General features: G+C 45.3%; 1 protein-coding gene and 1 long non-coding RNA gene across 3 annotated transcripts in view; both read left to right on the top strand.

The window, feature by feature from the left end:
• Window positions 1-21614, top strand: part of LOC122544186 (immunoglobulin superfamily member 22-like) — a 789994-nt gene that overhangs the window by 6799 nt on the left and 761581 nt on the right. The window lies entirely within an intron of this gene.
• Window positions 9965-21614, top strand: part of LOC122544190 — a 13313-nt gene continuing 1663 nt past the window's right edge. Inside the window, exons 1-3 of the long non-coding RNA XR_006310289.1 lie at window positions 9965-10641; window positions 19099-19238; window positions 19547-19611. This is a non-coding gene — a long non-coding RNA (uncharacterized LOC122544190). The remainder of the gene's footprint in view (window positions 10642-19098; window positions 19239-19546; window positions 19612-21614) is intronic.

Raw genomic sequence — 21614 nt, 5'->3', positions numbered from 1 at the left:
CTGATCCTCATGACGTCAGCCTGAGATGACGTTAGCGAGCCATCTTCTTCCTTCAGGCTGCTGAGCACGGAGTTCTCTTTGTGCACCTTCTGGAAGAAGAAACATGAGCACGTCTTGTCCTGCTCCACCGAGCGGACCCTGGACTGGAAGATTATCTTGGAGGCCTCCGAGGCAAAGAGCGAGGCTTGCTGGCCCTTCACCTCCTGGAGGTCCTCCGTGACATCAACCCCCATCGTCTGCAGCAGGCGCAGGTTCTACATACTTTCCTGGAGTTGGGACAGTTTTCCCCGCCTCCCTCTCGCCTCCTGAACACTTTTGAGGATGAAGAATCTCTTGATGTTCCCTTTTACTGTTTCCCACCAGTCCGCTGAGGACTCAAAGAGGGGCTTCACGGTTCTCCAACCTGCGTAGTCCCTCCTGAGCTCCTCAATGTTTCCCGGGGTCAACAGCTTTGTGTTCAGCTTCCACGTTCCCTTACCAGCCCGCTGCTCATCCTGTAGGTAACAGTCGGCCAGCAGGAGGCAGTGGTCAGAGAAGAACACTAGCTTGACGTCGGTGGATCTGTCCGAGACCGGGACACAAACAGGTAATCTATCCTTGAGTGGATAGACCCGTCTGCCCATGACCAGGTGTATCTACGCTGCGCTCCGTCTGCAGGGGTGCTGTAAACGTCGTGCAGCTTGGCGTCTTTGATAGTTTCCATCAGGGCTCTGGACGTGGCGTCCAGTTTACTGTCCCCCCCGTCGGATCATCCGTCTGCATCAATGATACAGTTGAAGTCTCTGTCCAGAATGACCGGCCTGGATATAGCCAGCAACAGTGGAAGCTGCTGCAGGACGGCCAACCGTTCACTCTTACCCACTGGGGCGTACACATTAATCAATCTCAGGGGAGCATTCCTGTACATGACGTCGGTGACAAGGAGGCGCCCGCCCACCACCTCCTTAACCTCGGAGATGGTGAAATCGCCTCCTCGGAGCAGGATACTCAGGCCAGTATCATTGCTCCCCCCGACCAAACTGACAGCCCATGGGCCCACAAGCTTGACCATCTCCTGTAACTGCTGAGGTGCAGAAATAGGACATCAGCTGTAACGTTGGCCAGGAAGGCCATCGTAGAAACACTTCGCATAGAAGATTAAATGCTATGCAGGTTAATGCTGGCAATTTTAATGGCCATCTTACAGTTTACAAAGTTACCACTGTCTCCGTGGCAGATGTCTGCGTCCCCATGGTAAAGGCGAACTGCTGGACACTTGCAGGGCTGAGGTAGCTGTCCAGTTCCTCGCTGGGGTCATTTCCCCACTCTGGTGTCATCGGGCCATGACCAGTCCAGTTCTGTGTCTGACAGCGGGGCTGTCAGAGGATTGCTGCTCTCAGTTAAGTGGAGCTGTGGGGCATTGGGTATCTCCTGGTTTTCACCTAGTTAGGGAGGGGAGATTGGCGGTGGGCTTTACCAGCCACCTCAGAGGGTGCGTTGTGTCCTGGTTGGTGGGTGTCGCCCTCCTTTCTCCCCTCGGCACTCTGCCTCTTCTTTTAGTGACGACCCTCCTTGCGCCCGTCTTCACCATCTGAAGAGCTGCCTGTATCCTCCTCGTGCAGCTGCTGTTTCCACTTTGCTGGGTTGCTTTGGGGACCTGGCGGGTTTTCCGTTTCCTGTTTTTCACAGGTATCCACACCCCTGCCTCCTTGGTTCGTTCCTCCTCCATTGTCTCCGTCTGTCCTGTCGGAGCTTGGGTCGGCTGCTGTACCTATCCACTGGCTGTTGCCTGCTCCGTTCCAGCCTGTCCTTCTTTCTGTGTGCCCCCAGACTCAGTTCCCCCTGCTGTCTGATTGGACCTTGCTGGTCTTTGGGGTCCACAGCTCACCTTGCTACCCCCGGCCATCTGTGTGTAAGTGGCTGCCTCCCTCCCGTCTTGGGTAGGCCTTGTAAATGTGACCTGCCTCTCCGCACAGATTACAGTTCTTCGCCTCCTTACAGTCCTTTGTCAGGTGACCCTCTTGCTTACAGTTCCTGCAGATGGTCACCTTACAGTCCGCTGCCATGTGGCCTGACTTCCCACAGGTTCGGCACACTTTCAGCTGCCCTGCGTACGTCAGGTAGCCCCCTGCTCCCTCCGAATGCGAAGCTGGAGGGTGGGTGGAGGATGTTCCTGCTGGCGTCCACCTTCAGCGTTACTTGGACCTGCCGTTTGCTGGTCCAGATACCAAATGGGTCAACCACATCCATGCTGTCACCTTCGACCTGCACATACTGTCCCAGGAAGGTCAGGACAACAGCTGCTGAGACGTGGGGTTTGTACATATGGATGGTAACAACCCGACGCCTCTGTGCAAGAAGCACACACAAGACCACCAACAAAATGGAGAACAGAGGCTCCCCTTCCTTCTTCTTCAATACCTTCAGGAGCTGCTTCACACTCCTGAAGGTCACATTGAAATGGCCTGCCCCAGGGAAATCCTGCAGGCAGTAATTTTTTTTTAAAAATTTCAAAAATATATTTTATTCATAAAATATTTTGATAATTTGTACAGTTGGTCATGCCATACATACATAAATGTTCAATTTCTTTGCATACAGAGATCGGAATTAATCATTCCTATATACAGGTCTGTACATTTACTATCCATATATTTAGCTGAGGCGCCAGCAGAGCCCACTTACTGCGTGGGCCCCCTGTTCTTTGGCAGACAGACGTTACACGGTGGTCTTTCCCCACCGTGCCTTGGCGGCAGCTGCCCCAAGCTTCACTGCGTCCAACACGTAGTCCTGGACCTTGGAATGTGCCAGTCCTCAACACTCAGTTGGGATCAGCTCCTTCAGCTGGAAGATCAACTGGTTTCGGACCGTCCAGAGAGCGTCCTTCATCGAGTTGATGATCCTCCAGGTATAGTTGAAGTTCGTCTCGGTGTGCGTCACCGGGGAACAGGCCGTAGAGCACGGAGTCCCGCGTCACAGCGCTGCTTGGGACGAACCTCGACAAACACCACTGCATTCCTCTCCAGACTTCTTCTGCGTAGGCACATTCCAGAAGGAGGTGTGTGACAGTCTCATACCCCCCGCAGCCACTTCGAGGGCAGCGTGCGGGGCGGCTGAGAGTCCGGTGTGCATAAAGGATCTCACAGGCAGAGCCCTTCTCACCACCATTCCTGAAGAAGGGCTAATGCCCGAAACGTCGATTCTCCTGTTCCCTGGATGCTGCCTGACCTGCTGCGCTTTTCCAGCAACACATTTCCACCCCTTCTCACCACCAGCCAAGCCATGTCTTGGTGCTTGTTGGAAAGTTCTGGCGATGAGGCATTCAGCCAAATGGCTTTGACAGTCTGCTCAGGGAACCGCTCGATAGGATCCGCCCTCTCCTTCTCCCGAAGGGTCTCAAGGACACTACGTGCTGACCACTTCCTGATGGACTTGTGGTCAAAAGTGTTTTTCTTCATAAATTTCTCCACGAAGGACAGGTGATACGGAATGATCCAACTACTTGGAGCGTTCCGCGGCAGCGAGGCCAGGCCCATCCTTCGCAACACCGGGGACAGGTAGAACCCTCAGTACGTAGTGACACTTGGTGTTTGCGTACCAGGGATCCACGCACAGCTTGATGCAGCCACACACAAAGGTGGCCAGCAGGGTGAGGGTGGCATTGGGTGTAATTTTTCCCCCGTTGTCCAGATCTTTATACAGTGAGTCCCTTCGGACCCGGTCCATCTTTGAACTCCATATGAACTGGAAGATGGCCCGGGTGACTGCAGCGGCACACGTTCTGGGAATAGGCCAGACCTGTGCCACGTATAATAGCAATGACAGTGCCTCACACCTGATAACCAGGTTTTGACCCACGATGGAGAGCGACTGAAGCTTCCATCCATCCAGTTTCTGCCTCACTTTGCTGATACGCTCCTCCCAAGACTTGGCGCACGCCCCAGCCCCCCTGAACCAAATACCCAGCACCTTCAGGTGGTCAGTCCTGACGGTGAGGGGATCGAGGATTGGTCGGCCCAGTTCCTGAAGAACATGGCCTCGCTCTTGCCTCAGTTGACCTTGGCCCCCGAGGCCCATTAGAACTGGTCACAGATGCACAATAGTCTGTGCACGGACAGCGGATCCGAGCAGGAAATGGTGACGTCATCCATGTACAGGGAGGCCTTAACCTGCAGGCCCCCGCGGCCAGGAATAGTCACCCCTTTTAGGTTCGCATCCTTCCTGATGGACTCGGCAAATGGCTCTATGCAACACACAAACAAGGCAGGAGAGAGCGGGCAGCCCTGCCTGACTCTAGATCTGACTGGGAAGCTATCTGATTCCCACCCATTGATTGAGACTGCACTGACAATGTTGGTGTAGAGCAGTCTGATCTAATTGCAGGTTCCCTCCCAAAGCCCATTTTGGAGAGAACATCTCTCATATACTTATGAGATATCTTGTCAAAGGCTTTCTTCTGGTCCAGGCTGATCAGGCAGGTGTCCAACCCTCTGTCCTGCACTTAGGTGATCCTATCCCTGAGGAGTGCAAGACTCTCAGTGATCTTCCTGCCCGGTACAGCCAGGTTTGGTCAGGGTGGATCACCAATCCCAGAGCAGACCTGACCCGGTTGGCGATGATCTTTGCCAAGATTTTGTAATCTGCATTTAATAGTGAGATTGGTCTCCAATTTCAGATTTCCTCCTGCTCACCCTTCTGCTTGTAGACGAGGGTGATGATGCCTTTCCTCATGGATTCACTCATGGTACCTGCCTGAAGCATACTGACATATACCTCCAGCAGGTCCCGGCCAATCAAGTCCCACAGAGCGGAATAGAGCTCGACCGGTAAGCCGTCGCTTCCGGGAGTTTTATTCTTTTCAAAGGACTCGAGGGCCTTGGTCAGCTCGTCCAGAGATAGCGGCTGGCCCAGCCTCTCCCGTGTTCTGTCGTCTAAGATATCCATGATAGAGGACAGGAACAACTGGGAGGCCACGCTGTTGGTTGGCTTCGCGTCATACAGACTGGCGTAGAAGGATTTGCTGATCCTCATGATGTCAGCCTGAGATGACATTATCGAGCCATCTTCTTCCTTCAGGCTGCTGAGCACGGAGCTCTCTTTGTGCACCTTCTGGAAGAAGAAACGTGACCACGTCTCGTCCTGCTCCACCGAGCGGACCCTGGACTGGAAGATTATCTTAGAGGCCTCTGAGGCAAAGAGCGAGGCTTGCTGGCCCTTCACCTCCTGGAGGTCCTCCGTGACATCGAACCCCATCGTCTGCAGCAGGAGCAGGGTCTGCATACTTTCCTGGAGCTGGGACAGTTTTCACCACCTCTCTCTCGCCTCCTGAACACCTTTGATGATGAAGAACCTCTTGATGTTCTCTTTTACTGTTTCCCACCAGTCCACTGGGGACTCAAAGAGGGGCTTCACGGTTCCCCAGTCCCTCTTGAGCTCCTGAATGTTTCCCGGAGTCGATAGCTTTGTGTTCAGCTTCCACGTTCTCTTACCAGCCCGCTGCTCGTCCTGTAGGTAACAGTCGGCCAGCAGGAGGCAGTGGTCAGAAAAGAACACCGGCTTGACCGGAGAGCATTCGGGACACAAACAGGTAATCTATCCTTGAGCGGATAGACCCGTCTGCCCGTGACCAGGTGTATCTACGCTGCGCTCCGTCTGCAGGGGTGCTGAAGACGTCGTGCAGCTTGGCATCTTTTACTGTGTCCACCAGGGCTCTGGACGTGGTGTCCAGTTTACTGTCCCCCCCGCTGGATCGTCCATCTGCATCAATGATACAGTTGAAGTCTCCGGCCAGAATGACCGGCCTGGACGTAGCCAGCGACAGTGGAAGCTGCTGCAGGACGGCCAACCGTTCCCTCTTACCCACTGGGGCGTACACATTAATCAGTCTCAGGGGAGCATTCCTGTCCATGATGTCGGCGACGAGGAGGCGCCCGCCCACCACCTCCTTAACCTCGGAGATGGTGAAGTTGCCTCCTCTCAACAGGATACCCAGGCCGGAGGCGCGGCTATCGTTGCCCCCCGACCAAACTGACGGCCCATGGGCCCACAAGCTCGACCATCTCCTGTAGCTGCTGAGGTGCGGTATCCCACACTCCTGCAGAAACAGGACATCGGCTTTAATGTTGTCCAGGAAGGCCAGCATAGAGACACATTGCGTAGCAGATTTAATGTTACCAGCCCCCTCAGAGGGTTCATCATTTCCTGTTTGGGCGGTGCTGCCTTCCTTTTTCCCTGTGGCGCTTTGTCTCTTCCTCTGGTGACAACCTTCCTTAAGCCCGTCCTCACCATCTGAAGAGCTGGCTGCATCCTTCTCGTGCAGGTGTCGTTTCCCCCTTTGCTGGGTGGCTTTGGGGGCCTGGCAAGGTTTCCTCTTCCTGGTTTTTACAGGAATCCACTCCTCTGCCTCCTTGGTTCACTCCTCCTCCATTTCCTCCACCTGTCCTGTGGGAGCTTGGATTGGCTGCTGCATCTCCCCGCTGGCTGCCGTCTGCTCTGCTCCATCCCTCTGGGTGCCCCCAGACACCGTTCCCATGCTGGTTTGTGGTCCTTTTGCAGTCCACGGCTCACATTACTACCTCCGGCCATCTGTGCATAGCTGGTGGCCCCTCGTCTTGGGCAGGCCTTGTACACGTGGCCCACCTCTCCGCACAGATTACAGTTCTTGGCATCTTTGCATTCCTTGGTCGGGTAACCCTCCTTCTTGCAGTTCTGACAAATAGTTTGGAAGTACGAGCTTTTGGAGCGCCGCTCCTTCATCAGGTGGTAGGGAAAGCTAGTATGAAAGCTAGAAAGCTAGTCCAAATGATCCTGTTGGACTAAAACCTGGTGTTGTGTGATTTTTAACTTTGCCAATCCCAGAAAGTCTAGTAGCCTGTATCTCAGTATTCCACTTGACAACATTGTCTTTTTCCAGTGTGAGTACTGACAAAAAATATTCATTTAGTACCTCCCCTATCTCCTTGGACTCCACACATAACTGTCCATTATTGTCCTTGACTGGCCCTAATCTTACTGGAGTCATTCTTTTATTCCTGACACACCTATAGAAAGCTTTAGGGTTTTTCTTGATCCTACCTGCCAAAGACTTCTCATGCCCTCTCCTGGATTTTCTTAGCTCTCTTTTTAGGTCTTTCCTGGCTAACTTGTAACTTTCAAGTGAGACTTCACATCTCAACCTAACATAAGCCTCCTTTCTCCTCTTGACAAGAGATTCCACTTCCTTAGTAAACCACGCCTCCCTTGTTCAACCACTTCCTCCTTGCCTGACAGGTACATACTTATCAAGAACATCAAGCTGTTCCTTGAATAAGCTCCACATTTCAATTGTGCCCATCCCCTGCAGTTTTGTTCCCCACCCTATGCATTCTAAATCTTGTCTAATTGCATCATAATTGCCTTTCCCCAGCTATAACTCTTGTCCTGTGGTACATACTTATTTGTTTCCATTGCAAAAGTAAGTATAACTGAATTGTGATCAGTATCACCAGAGTGCACACCTACCTCCAAATACAATGCCTGGCCGGGTTCATTACCCAGTGCCAAATCCAATGCAGCCTTGGCTTGTCTACATACTGTGTCAGGAAACCCTCCTGCACACATTGGACAAAAACGGACCATCTAAAGTACTCGAACTAAGAGAAAGTGAGGACTGCAGATGCTGGATATCAAAGTTGAGAGTGTGGTGCTGGAAAAGCACAGCAGTCAAGCAACATCCACAAAGGGGGGGAATCAATGTTTCGGTTATATGGCCTTCATCAGGAAGCCCTTTCAGGGCTTATGACTGAAAGGGCTTCCTGATGAAGGGCTTATGCCCAAAATATCAATTCTCTTACTCCTCGGATGCTTCCTGACCTGCTGTGCTTTTCCAGCACCACACTATCAACAATATTTCCAGTCAATATTTGGAAAACTAAAATCTCCCATAACAATGACCCTGTTACTTTCGCTCCTATTCAGCATCATCTTTGCAATTCTTTCCTCTACATCACTGGAACTTTTCGGAGATATTTTAAAACAAATATTTTAACTTAGATTTCATGAGCAAACTTGCAAAAGAAGAATTCATAATTGGTCTACATCCATAGAAGTTTCAGACCTAAAGAAATAGAAACAGGAGTATGTCATTTGATCCCACAACTTTGGTCTGCCGTTCAGTGGCATCATGGTTGACCTGACACTCCTTATGTCCATTTATAACATAGAACACGACAGCGCAGGACAGGACCTGTGGACCACGATGTTGCACCGACCTGTGAAACCAATCTGAAGCCCATCTAACCTACACTTTTCCATTTTCATCCATACGTTTATCCAATGACCATTTAAATTCCCTTAAAGTTGGCGGGTCTACCACTATTGCAGGCAGGGCACTCCACGCCCCTACTACTCTCTGAGAGGGTGAAAACTCTCAGCAGGGTGACCTCTCCTTTCTTGTTTCTAACCTCTGCCCACACTACCTCAGTGGACGAGTCCTCATCAAATGTCCTTTCTGCCTCCATAATATTGTCCTTGACTAACAATGCCACACCTCCCCCTCTTTTGCCACCTTCCCTGTTCTTACTGAAATATCTAAATCCAGGAACCTGCAACAATCATTCCTGACCCTGCTCTTTCCATGTCTCTGAAATGGCTCCAGTTTCAATCTCCCAGGTGCCAACACATACTGAGGTTCACCCACCTTATTCTGGATGCTCCTGGTGTTGAAATAGATGCACTGCAAACCACCTCCCTGCCTGCTGGTACATCTTTGTGACCTTGAAACCTGATTTATGGCCTCACTATTCTCAACTCGTGTACACTGGAACTACAATTCCAATTCCCATCCCCCTGCTGAATTAGTGTAAACCCTCCCAAAGAGCATTAGCAGGATGGCTAGCACAAGAGGACAGAGCTTTAAATTGAGGGGTGATAGATATAGGACAGATATCAGAGCTAGGTTCTTTACTCAGATTTGCAACTCCAGTTTAAGACCTGTTACTTGCATTCTGCAAGTGAATTTAAACTAAAGTCCATCTTTAAATAAATGTTTACAATTTCCACTTTAAACACATTCAATTACTAATTATCTTTCCTTAACAAAAATATGTATTTGAATTCCACTGATGAGGATGAAATTCAATCACTTTACAACTTTAGCAAGCCATTAAATGAAACTTGTTTAGATTCTGCAAACAACTAGGGGACAACCACTTCTTTACTCTGTATTTTGCAACCTGTCTAAACACAATGAATTTGGATTCCATTGTCAGGGAATAAAAGTAACTGGCACTTCGGAGTTTTAAGATAATCAAATGGAGCGAGAAAGCATTTGTGAAATGGAACCATATTTCACTAATATAATTTATAGTTTTGATGAAAGTGCAGAAGAAGTTGATTAATAAAATGGAGCAGATGTGGACAATCCTAAATGCCCCTTTTGTGGAGTTTTGATATTCTAATTAGCAAGTAGTTGGGATTGCAATCAAAGCAACTCAACACTTGGCCAGTCTGTGAGATCTGTAAAAGAAAGCGTTAAATGTCTGGTTTGTTACTGGGTCACTCAGAAGTTAATTTTCTTTTTCTTATTTATCGTGGAGTGTGGGCATCACTACAAAGTTGTTGTCCCAGTACTGATTTTTACAGTTGACAGCAGTTGTACGTTCACTAAAACAGGAACCAGCTGAGTAATTTTGAGAATTGCTAACTGAATTTAAATGTCAGCAAGTTGTATTTAGCTGAAATCATGATTATAGATCTCATGACGTTACTGCTATGTTTTGCTAACGTCTTGCTAACCATATCTGCAACTGAGGCGGCAATTAGCTCTAGACAATGCAATTGTGGCCATTTTGTTATGTGATGTTTCATTATTTGTTCCTGTTGCATTTTCAGATCATAAAACAAATGTTGGTGTCACAGTTGGCATAGTGATTTCATCACTTGTTTTTTTGGGTTTTATTGGTGGGATCAGTGTATGGTTAATCAAAATTAAATCACATAGGTGAGTACATTGTATAACTTTTTTTCTTAAACTTTGCTAAATTCTTTATGGCCAAGTAATTTTGAACAATGTATATTTATAAAAAGTTGATTCATAATATTTCTATATCAATCATAGATAAGTGTAAAGCATGTTTATACTGAGAATGTTAATGTTTTATATATTGCAATGAAAGAATCCTTTGTCTTTGTTAGTTCCTCATTTTAGTTCGAGAGAAAATTCATTATCTTTTGCTAATGCTGTGACATAGTTTTAAATCTCCAATACTGAAACTCTAATTCAGAAAATCTCATAGACTTCGTCAATTTAACTTGTCTTCTAAGTAACTTCAAAGTTTCATTTTTGAACCATTGTAACAATGTAAATGATGGGTTAAAATAATTTAAGCTATGCCTTCGTGTTATGATCATTTTATTTGTTCAATCCCTCATTATTTGAATATTGTGTCTCAATACCTAATACAGAAGGTGGTCAGCCAGTAATAAATTTGTACTGTACACTTTGAAAAAAAAAATCAGTTTCATCAACGGTAACACATTGGCAAGTAGAATATGTCTGTACCAGGTCATAGTTTTTATAACATAATATTGTCATGAAAAGCATTTAATTTTTAAATTTTGGACAATGTTGCTTTAGAATGAAATCTGCAACACAAAGGCAACCTACTAGCTCAAGAGAATGTGGTAAGTAAACTACTCCATTATTTCAATGTTGCTATGGCAATGCAAAACTTTAAAGTGTTTGCTGATTTGAAGTTAATTCAATGAACCATCTATCATACTGACTGTTGAACTTTCACGTTGGCACTTACATTAAGATAAATTAAGGTAACAATCCCTGCCATGTGCATTCCAATTGAAGTAATTGCAAAACATATCCAAACCCCTATTTGGAATGATAGTTTTAGAATTTGTATTGATCAAGTTTGTTTTTAATGATTATAAGTGTTGCTAATTTGTGAAGGAGATAAAGTCATAGTCCTTTGTGTAATATGTATCCTATGATTTTCAAAGTTAAAAATCACACAACACCAGGTTATAGTCCAACAGGTTTAATTGGAAGCACACTAGCTTTCGGAGTGATGCTCCTTCATCAGGTGATAGTGGAGGGCTCTCCACTACGATCGAGCCCTCCACTATCACCTGCTGAAGGAGCGTCGCTCCGAAAGCTAGTGATTCCAATTAAACCTGTTGGACTATAACCTGGTGTTGTGTGATTTTTAAGTTTGTACAACCCAGCCCAACACCGGCATCTCCAAATTATGATTTTCAAATAACCTAGTCTCTATTTCTAATCTAGTTTCACATTTTGTTGTCATATTTTTCATGAATTGTATATTCCTTTATTATCAGAACCTAATAGATTTTAGTGCCATAGAGAGCACTATGTGACATGGATGTTGAAAAGAATCTAATTATTTTCCACTAATCAGGATTTCAGCCTTTAACTTTGATCAACTCTGGTACAGCCCCATTATTTTTAATAATTAACGTAATCGTTTGTGTATTAAATTGATAACCAGGAATCATCATTCTACTTTACAGGATATCAAATGTATCGTCCAAATCAAAATTTTGATCTTGACTCTTATTACTTAGTTAACATAGACATTGCAGTAAAAATCCTTGGCATTGTTTGTTTGGTTGTGTTCTTTAATTGAAACAGTTCAAAATCTCAGCCGATATTAAATGCATCTACTAATAATAATGAACTTAGGACATACAGAATCCATTCAAAACCCAGCAAGAAAATAATGAGGAATGGTCATTTAAGTTTCATACATTGTAACTCCGTTATTGTAAATATATTGGACTTTAGAATTGTCCATTGTTTTAGGTCTTTTGGTACTGCTTGGAATATTATGAAGCAAATTGTTGCCACAATAGTTCCAGAGATATCAGTTTGCATTTCATTGGAGTGGTAAGGATAGTGGTTGGTTTTTCTGGATCATGGAATGAAAAGGAGATTTGACAGGAATAAAGTAGTTCTGGAAGAATTTTGTTGAAGCAAGAATGAAAAGCTGTGACATTTCATTTAATGTTAAATTAATAGCACCTACAGAGTTCAGTGTTACGGACTAGGCCAAACAACTCAAAACATTCTTAAGCAGGCAGCTTCGACCTAACTTTGCAATTTGTTTTAGTAAGTGTACTGTACAGTGAAAATTACTCAGAGTAAGATAGCGAGGTTGACTACTAGATTTTAAAACAAACATAAAACTTATTCACAAAATTACATAGTGAAACACAAAAAACATAATAAGCAAACTCCCTTTCAAACCCAGTATAAATGGTACACATGCTTTCGGGTTGAAGCTGAAGGGCAGAAGAGAGAGAGAGTTTCCACACAGATCCCTGTTGAACTTCCCAATTCAAGACTGAGCTAAAACTGCTCCCCTGAACCATTCCCCTCTCTTTATACAGGTCACTTCTAAAACATGACCACTTTGACCTGAAGTCTCATTGCTTACATATAAACTAAAGGCCTCTCAAAATCCTTTTCATCTCTATTCCAAACTAGACTGATTGGAGGTTTATTGCCCCTCTGAAAAAAATCAACCACAGAGTCTCCTTGAGCCAAGGAACAGCTTTTGAACAAAAAGGGGTGAGCTTTGAGACACCTCCCCACTTAAAAAAACTGAGCAATCAATACCAAAAGATAGCTTCATTTTTAACCCTTCTGAACCCTGGTTGGTAGTCGAAACACACATACATACAAATTCACTATAAACATGCAAACATGCACAACCCGATGCAAATTCAGGCCACGGCACACCTGCCCCCAAATACCTCGTTCGAGTTTTGATAAAGCATTGGCTATCACGTTTCCGTGACCTGCCACATGTACAATTGTCAAATCAAGTGGCTGCAGCAACAAGCTCCATCTAAACAGTGTGGCATTTTTGTCCTTAAAATTCTCCACAAATGTCAATGGATTATGATCAGTGTATAACAATTGTCTAAGATGCATTGCTGGTGATATAAACACTGCAATGTTGTGATGCCAACACCAAGCTTAAAGTCTCTTTCTCCACCCAGAATATTTCTGTTGATGAATGTTCAACTTCCTGGAAAAATACCTGTTGGGTCTTTCTATTCCCTCATCATCCTCCTGCAGGAGCACCACACTGACACCCACATCACGGGCATCGATAGCCACCGTGAAAGGCTTTGTGTAATCTGGTATGGCTAATACTGGGGCAGTGGTTAACACAGTTTTTAGGCTGTCAAATGTCTTTTGACAGTCCGCTATCCACTGAAACTTCTTGCCCTTTTTTAACAATTTGGTGAGTGGAGCAACCACATTGCTAAAGTTCGACACAGACATTCAGTAAAATCCACTCAATCCCAGGAACCGTAGTACTGCTTTTCCATCAACGCTGTGCGATATTCCCCAATTACTTTTGCTTTCGCATCCCGTGGGTCCATTTGTCTATGTCCAATAACATGGACATAGGTGACTTGGGCTTTGGCAAATTCACTTTTAGCTAGATTTACCAGCAAGCCTGCATTCCAAGGTCGATTGAACAAGTCCGATAAATGCTGTAAATGTTCCTTCCATGAGTGACTAAAAATCACCAGGTCATCAATATACACCACACAGTTGAGTAATCTGGCAATGACCTTATTAGTCTCTGAAATGTGTCTGAAGCGTTTTTCATCTCAAATGGCATGACTTTGATATAGCCTATTTGGTGTTATGAAAGCTGAAATTGCCTTTGCTCTCTCTGACAGAGGTAGTTGCCAGTAGCCATTGAGCAAGTCTAACTTAGAAATGTAAGGTGCTTGTCCCACGTTTTCAACACAGTCCTCCAACCATGGAATTGGATATGCGTCGATCTTTGTAACAGCGTTAAATGTGCAATAGTCCATACATACCATTGGGTACCACCTGGCATTGGCACCCTGACTATGGCTGAGCTCCAGTCATTGTAACTCACTTCGATTATGCCAGCTGGGAGCATGCACTCTATCTCCTTCTGTACCTGTGTCAACTTTGGAGAGTTATGCCTATAAGGATATTGTTTATTCTTGCACAATTAGGTTAGTGCTTCCCAGTTTATTTCTGCATATCTCCCCGTGTGACAGTAATAACTCTTTCAGGTCATTTTGTTATGGAAGATAACTCAATAATTTACCCCAATTTTTGACATCTTCCTCATTTGTCCAATTGGATTTGAGGAATGTTCAATTCGGAATCCTCTGAACTTTGTTCTTCCTTCTGTGCTGTAATCACCAACACCTTCTCCTCTTGCTTTCCTTCCCTATCAAAATACCCTTTGAGCATATTCACATGACACACTGTGAGATTTCTTCCTGTTTGGAATCCTTATTAAGTAGTTCACCTCACTCAATTTCCTCTCAAATTGATTAGGTCCACTAAACCTTGCTCTTAAAGGCTCACCAGTTACTGGAAGAACCACCAAAACCTTATCCCCAATTGCAAAATTGTGAACTTGTGATTTCTTATCAGCTTCTTGTTTCATTGTATGCTGTGATACTTTTAAATGTTGTCTAACCAACTCTCCAGTTCTATTTAATCGTTCTTTAAAATTTGGCACATTGTACAAATGGGTGGTCTCTGCACTCTGACTTATTAATTTCTCCTTCGTCAATTTTAATGGTCCTCTTACTTCATTCCCAAAATTTAATTCAAATGGAATGAATTTGGTCAATTCATTCGATGTGTCTCTGATTGCAAAAAGTACAATCGGAATTCCCTTATCCCAATCATCTGGATAATCCTGACCATAAGCCTTCAATGTGGTCCTTAGTGTTTGATGCCATCTCTCTAGTGCTGTCTGCAATTCCAAATGGTACACAAGAGATTTGAATTGCATTATTACCAAGTTATCCATAACTTGTTTGAATAGTTTGGATCTGAAGTTTGATCCTTGATCTGACTGGGTCTCTATTGGCAGTCTGTATCTAGTAAAAAAATTAAGTAATTCTTCTCCAACCCTTTGAGCTGTGATGTTGTGTAATGGGATTGCCTCTGGGAATCTCGCCGACACATCCATTGTTGTTAATAAATACTCATTCCCACTTTTTATTTGAAGTAGGGAACCTTCGCAATCAATCAAAACACTTGTGAAAGGTTCCTCAAATGCTGGAATAGGTATCGAAGGTGTAGGTTTTATTATTGCCTGCGGTTTTCCAATTAGCTGACATGTATGATATGTCTGGCAAAATTCAACTTTGTCTTTGCAGAGTCCAGATCAGTAAAAATGACTTTGTATTTTAGCCTGTGTTTTCCTCACTCCTAAATGACCTCCAAGTGGTAGCTCGTGTGCCACTTACAGCACCTCCTTTTTATATCCTACTGGCAAAACAATTTGATGAATCTCTGCCCATTTTTCATCTGCTTGAATGTGTAATGGTCTCCATTTCCTCATTAAGACATCATTTGACACTCAGGGAATGCATTCATTTTTTCTCTCAGTAAATGCCTTTTGATATAACTGTTTTAACTCCTCATCTTTTTGCTGTAATTCAGTCAGCTTAGTAGAGCTAAAAATACTTGAATGTTTACCTATTTGGTCTTTCTCTGTTCCGCTTATCTGATTAAAGGAAGTTATGGATAGCACTACTTCAGCTTCCTTTTCCGTGCCTTTTGATCTCTCCTGCTTCAACTTGTGCCTCTGTGATTATGTGATTACACAATCTGGGAAATTTCCTGGATAAACATTCTCCAGGTCTTTAGTTGTCTGCATCTCCCCTGGCGTTTCACCTGGAGTAGGCAGCACGCCTCCCGATGCATCAGCTATATCATTTGCAAGGACAAATTGTATTCCTGGAGCTAAGAGTGTGTCCAGTACTCCTACCACAAATTCTGCACTATTTCTGGACTCTCTAGCCTCACTTTGCATAATTGAGCACTTTTTGTCTCACCATGAATTCCTGTTACCAGTACCTTTTCTGGCAATAGTCTCTCAGGCATGCAAATCTCCTCATCCTTCAGCATTACCAACTGAGAGGATCCTGTGTCCTTTAATATTGTAACCTCCTTACCTGCTACTCCTGGCTGATGTGAATAAACTTTACTCTTGCAAATATATTTCTTAAGCAGCATTAGCACTTCCTCCTTACTCAACCTCTGATCATTTTGTACACTCTGAAGCAGTTGTCTAACTTACCTTTTTGTTACTAGTCCAACAAAACATCCATGCTTGTCTGGTTTCCCTACATCTGGCTTTCTCCAAGTCCACCAACGCTGTGATTTCGTGTGGCCCACTTTATTACAATGAAAACACCGGAGCCATTTAATTTCTTTGTCCCTCTTAAGGGTTTCTTTTTTACCTGTGGTAAATTATCCTTATGATCTTCACTGAGATCTACCTTTCCCTTTCCATGTGAGGATTTCTCTTTGCCCCAATTTCTGACCCTCATGGACTGAAATTGATTCTGGAAGCCAAACCATGTTTTATGAACCAGCTCATAATCATCAGCCACTTTAGCTGCTAACCTTACTGTTTTAACTCTCTGCTTTTCCATATGAGTTCACACTACTTCCTCACTAAGGTCACTTTCAGCCTTTATCTCCAGCCTTTAAGCTGACTTTCCTTTTTTAAGTGTCAGTTTCTGAAGTTCAAAAGCTTTCTCTTTTTCCCTCTCTTCTGCTTTTCATTGTAACTCAAACTGTTCCATTTCTGCTAGCCTTTCCTTATCTCTCGCCTCTAACTCAAGCTGCTTTATTTGGAATTGAATTCTTGCCATCTCTATAGATTCTGGTGGTTTCTGCGGCAAGTTTAAATGCTGAGCTACTGCTGTAATTATCTCTCCTTTCCTCACAAAAGCAGACAGTTCCAATTCGAGCTTCTCTGCTAATTCCTGCAACTTGGTCTTATTCACTTTTTGCAAAACCTCCAAAGTTACTGCATCCACATCCAGAAAACGTTTGGCGAATGAAAGAGCCATTATTATCTCAAGCTTTGTCTACCCAACCAAACGGACGCCCGAAATAAAGACACTAGCGCCTATCATTCGCTGTTTAAAATCCTGCAAAAAGCCCCCACACTGTTATGGACTCGGCCAGACCACTCAAGGTGTGCTTAAGCAGCAACATGAGACCTAACTTTGCAAATTGTTTCGATAAATGTACAGTGAAAATTACCCGGAGTAAGAAAGCTAAGTTGACAACTAGATCATCGATAGATCATCATTGTATCATTGATAGTCACAGGTTAGGTACTGGAAGACTGGAGGTTGGCAAACGTGGTGCCACTGTTTAAGAAGGGTGGTAAGGACAAACCAGGGAACTATAGACCAGTGAGCCTGACCTCGGTGATGGGCAAGTTGTTGGAGGGAATCCTGAGGGACAGGATGTACATGTATTTGGAAAGGCAAGGACTGATTAGGGATAGTCAACATAGCTTTGTGCGTGGGAAATCATGTTTTTTGAAGAAGTAACAAAGAGAATTGATGAGGGCAGAGCAATAGATGTGATCTGTATGGATTTCAGTAAGGTGTTCAACAAGGTACCGTATGGGAGACTGGTTAGCAAGGTTAGATCTGATGGAATACAGATTAGATTACTTACAGTGTGGAAAGAGGCCCTTCGGCCCAACAAGTCCACACCAACACGTTGAAGCGCAACCCACCCAGACCTGCACATTTTGGAATGGTGGAAGGAAACCCACGCAGACATGGGGAGAATGTGCAAACTCCACATAGAGGGTCGCCTGAGGTGGGAATTGAACCCGGGTCTTTAACCACTGTGCCACCGTGCCGCCCACAGGGAGAACTAGCCATGTGGATAAAGAACTGGCTCAAAGGTAGAAGACAGAGGGTCGTGGTGGAGAATTGCAATTCAGACTGGAGGCCTGTGACCACTGGAGTGCCACAAAGATCGGTGCTGGGTCCTCGACATTGTGTCATTTACATAAATGATTTGGATGTGAGCATGAGAGTTACATTAGTAAGTTTGCAGATGACACCAAAATTGGAGGTGTCATGGACAGCAAAGAAGATTACCTCAGATTACAACAGGATCTTGACCAGATGGGCCAATGTACTGAGAAGTGGCAGATGAAGTTTAATTCAGATAAATGCGAGGTGCTGTATTTTGGGAAAGCAAATCTTAGCAGGACTTATACACTTTATAGTAAGGTCCTAGGGAACAAAGAGACCTTGGAGTGCAGGTTCATAGCTCCTTGAAAGTGGAGTCGCAGGTAGATAGGATAGTGAAGAAGGCATTTGGTATGCTTTCTTTTATTAGTCAGAGTATTGAGTACAGGAGTTGGGAGGTCATGTTGTACAGGTCATTGGTTAGGCCACTGTTGGAATATTGTGTGCAAATCTGGTCTCCTTCTTACGGAAAGATGTTGTGAAACTTGAAAGGGTTCAGAAAAGATTTACAAGGATGTTGCCAGGGTTGGAGGATTTGAGCTGTAAGGAGAGCTGAACAGGCTGGAGCTGCTTTCCCTGGAGCGTCGGAGGCTGAGGGGTGATCTTATAGAGGTTTACAAAATCATGAGGGGCATGGATAGGATAAATAGACAAGGTCTTTTCCCTGGGCTTGGGGAGTCCAGAACTAGAGGGCATAGGTTTAGGGTGAGAGAGGAAAGATATAAAAGAGACCTAAGGGGCAACTTTTTCACACAGAGGGTGGTACGTGTATGGAATGAGCTGCCAGAGGAAGTGGTGGAGGCTGGTACAATTGCAACATTTAAGAGGCATTTGGATGGGTATATGATTAGGAAGGATTTGGAGGGATATGGGCCGGGTGCTGGCAGGTGGGACTGGATTGGGTTGGGATACCTGGGTCAGCATGGACTGGTTGGACCGAAGTGTCTGTTTCCGTGCTGTACATCTCTATGACTCTAGATTTTAAAACAGACGAAAATTTATTCACAAAATTGCGCAATGAAACACAAAGAACAGAATAAAGAACCCCTACTGAACTCAGCCAATCCAACTTGACTTAATTATGCTGTTCCAAATGTACACAACAGTCCCAATAAGCAAACTCCCTTTAAAACCCAGTTTAAATGGAACACATGCTTACAGGTTGAAGTTGAAGGGCAGAAAAGAGAGAGATTTTCCACACAACTGCCTATTGAACTTGCCAGTTCAAGACTGAACTAAGACTGCTCAGCTCAGCTCTGCTAGAGAGGTGACCATGCCCCTCTCTTCATACAGGTCACCTCTAAAACATGACCATTTTGCCTGAAATCTCATCTGACCCCGGCCAGGTTTATTGTCCCTCTGTAAAAAGTCAAGGACAGAGTCTCCTTGAACCAAAGAACAGCTTTTCGAGAAAAAGGGACCATCTTTGTGATGTAAGTCTTTTACTCTTCTAAAATGCAATTGAGCTGTGAGGTTTTGCGTTTTCCTTCCAGACTTTGAGCTCCTCAAATCTGAAACATACAGACTGAAATGTTGCTGTAAACAAAATGGAGAGGAACTCATGAGAAAATTGGATAAATACTTGATTAGGCTGTGGTAACATGACAAGGCAACAGGTTTGACTTGATGTCACTGAAAGGCGACACTGGCATAGCAGCCTAAAAAAGCTTCTTTCAAAATGTTAACATTCCATGTCTCTGCAATTACCATACATGGTAAAATAATTATCTTGTTTTCTCAGACCATGCTGCACCATTTAATAAGAAATCATCAACGATCTATGAAAATATCCCAAGAAAACAAAAGGTTGGTACTAATATGACAATTATGTCAGTGCCATTAATATACAGATAAGGGGATGTGCTTATTAAACTACGGTCATATGTTTGCTCCCATGAACCTCATTGCTCCAGTATTTAAAGAAAATGGATTTATTAATAAACCAAAAAGGAGCATGGGATTTTTGTTGTGGTTTTTGAAAAGTTGATTGTTAAGACAATTCAAAAATAATTTTTCCTCATGCTGTCAAATAATCAAAGCCTACATAATCATAGGGTGGTTCTATCATTGGATGTAGTTGAATGGTGCTGTGTAATATCCTGAGGGTCACCACGACCTGTGCGGGTTTGGGAGGGGCGTGTCTTGGTGTGATGCTCTTTTGGGGTGTGCAGTACAGACTGGATGGGTCAAATGGTCTCTTTTAAAGTGCAGGGATTGTACAATTCTATATTTGACATTCACACCTACACCTGAAAGTCAATTTGGCAAAAGCATGATTGGCGATTGTTGTATGATTTTTATCGGTCTGGAAAATATACATACAAGGTTAAAGTTTATTCACATCGGCCTGGAGTAGTAGGTAAGGAGGTTACAATATTAAGGGAAAAATTCTTCTGCCGCCTTCGCCTCCGCACCTACTTCTTCAACTAGGATTCCCGTCCACCCTCTGACGACCCCTTCTCCCGCCTCCAACACACCCCATCCACCTGGACACCCCGTGCTGGCCTCTTACCTCCCACGATCTCTTCATAGCCATCTGCCGCCGCGACATTGACCACCTCAACCTGTCCACCCCTCTCACCCACTCCAACCTCTCACCCTCGCAACGTGCAGCTCTCCACTCCTAGGCGTGGTGACGGCGATCGGCGTGGGAGTGGCGACGCAAGCGGCGGCGTGTTCGTTGTGCAGGTGAGTGATGTCACTGGGGGCGCAAGTGGCTGTGGCGATGGAAGAAACGGTGTTGTTCCCGATAGCCGTGCACCCCGCGGAGGTCAGGAATGTGTCGGCGATGGTCTTCCTGGCGATGGTGGAGGCTGCAAGTTCGGTGGGGGCGGAAGTGACGTCATGGTTCGCGGCGGCGGTTGATGCCGCGGTCGCGTGGTTAATGGCGCCAGAGTGATTTCGGAGGCTGATGGAAGATTCTGGAACAGTTGAGGAACCCAGAGTGTGGGGGTAAGTACATGAAAGTTTTTGGTACTTACTGTCTTTTATTCTGATATGGCTAGGAAGAACTGTTTGTTTAGTGTATGGATTCTTCTGTGTGCCCTTCCACCGACACCCTCCTTCGACTGACTGAACTGGTCCTCACCCTGAACAACTTCTCTTTCCAATCCTCCCACTTCCTCCAAACCAAAGGAGTAGCCATGGGCACCCGCATGGGCCCCAGCTATGCCTGCCTCTTCGTAGGATATGTGGAACAGTCCATCTTCCGCAGCTACACTGGCACCACCCCCCATCTTTTCCTTCGCTACATTGATGACTGTATCGGCGCCGCCTCGTGCTCCCACAAGGAGATCGAACAGTTCATCCACCTTACCAACACCTTCCGCCCCGACCTCAAATTTACCAGGACCATCTCAGACTCCTCCCTCCCCTTCCTAGACCTCTCCATTTCTATCTCGGGCGACTGAATCAACACAGTCATTTACTATAAACCGACCGACTCCCACAGCTACCTAGACTACACCTCCTCCCACCCTGCCCCCTGTAAAAACGCCATCCCATATTCCCAATTCCTTCGCCTCCGTTACATCTGCTCCCAGGAGGACCAATTCCAATACTGAACAACCCAGATGGCCTCCTTCTTCAAAGACTGCAATTTCCCTTCAGAAATGGTTGACGATGCTCTCCACCGCATCTCCTCCACTTCCTGCTCCTCTGCCCTTGAACCCCGCCCCTCCAACCGCCACCAGGACAGAACCCCACTGGTCCTCACCTACAACCCCACAAACCTCCAGATACATTGTATCATCCTTCGTCATTTCTGCCACCTCCAAACAGACCCCACCACCAAGGATATATTTCCCTCC

This window comes from Chiloscyllium plagiosum, chromosome 47, assembly GCF_004010195.1.
Source record: "Chiloscyllium plagiosum isolate BGI_BamShark_2017 chromosome 47, ASM401019v2, whole genome shotgun sequence".
NCBI lineage: Eukaryota > Metazoa > Chordata > Chondrichthyes > Orectolobiformes > Hemiscylliidae > Chiloscyllium > Chiloscyllium plagiosum.
This window is presented reverse-complemented; position numbering and strand designations above follow the sequence as displayed.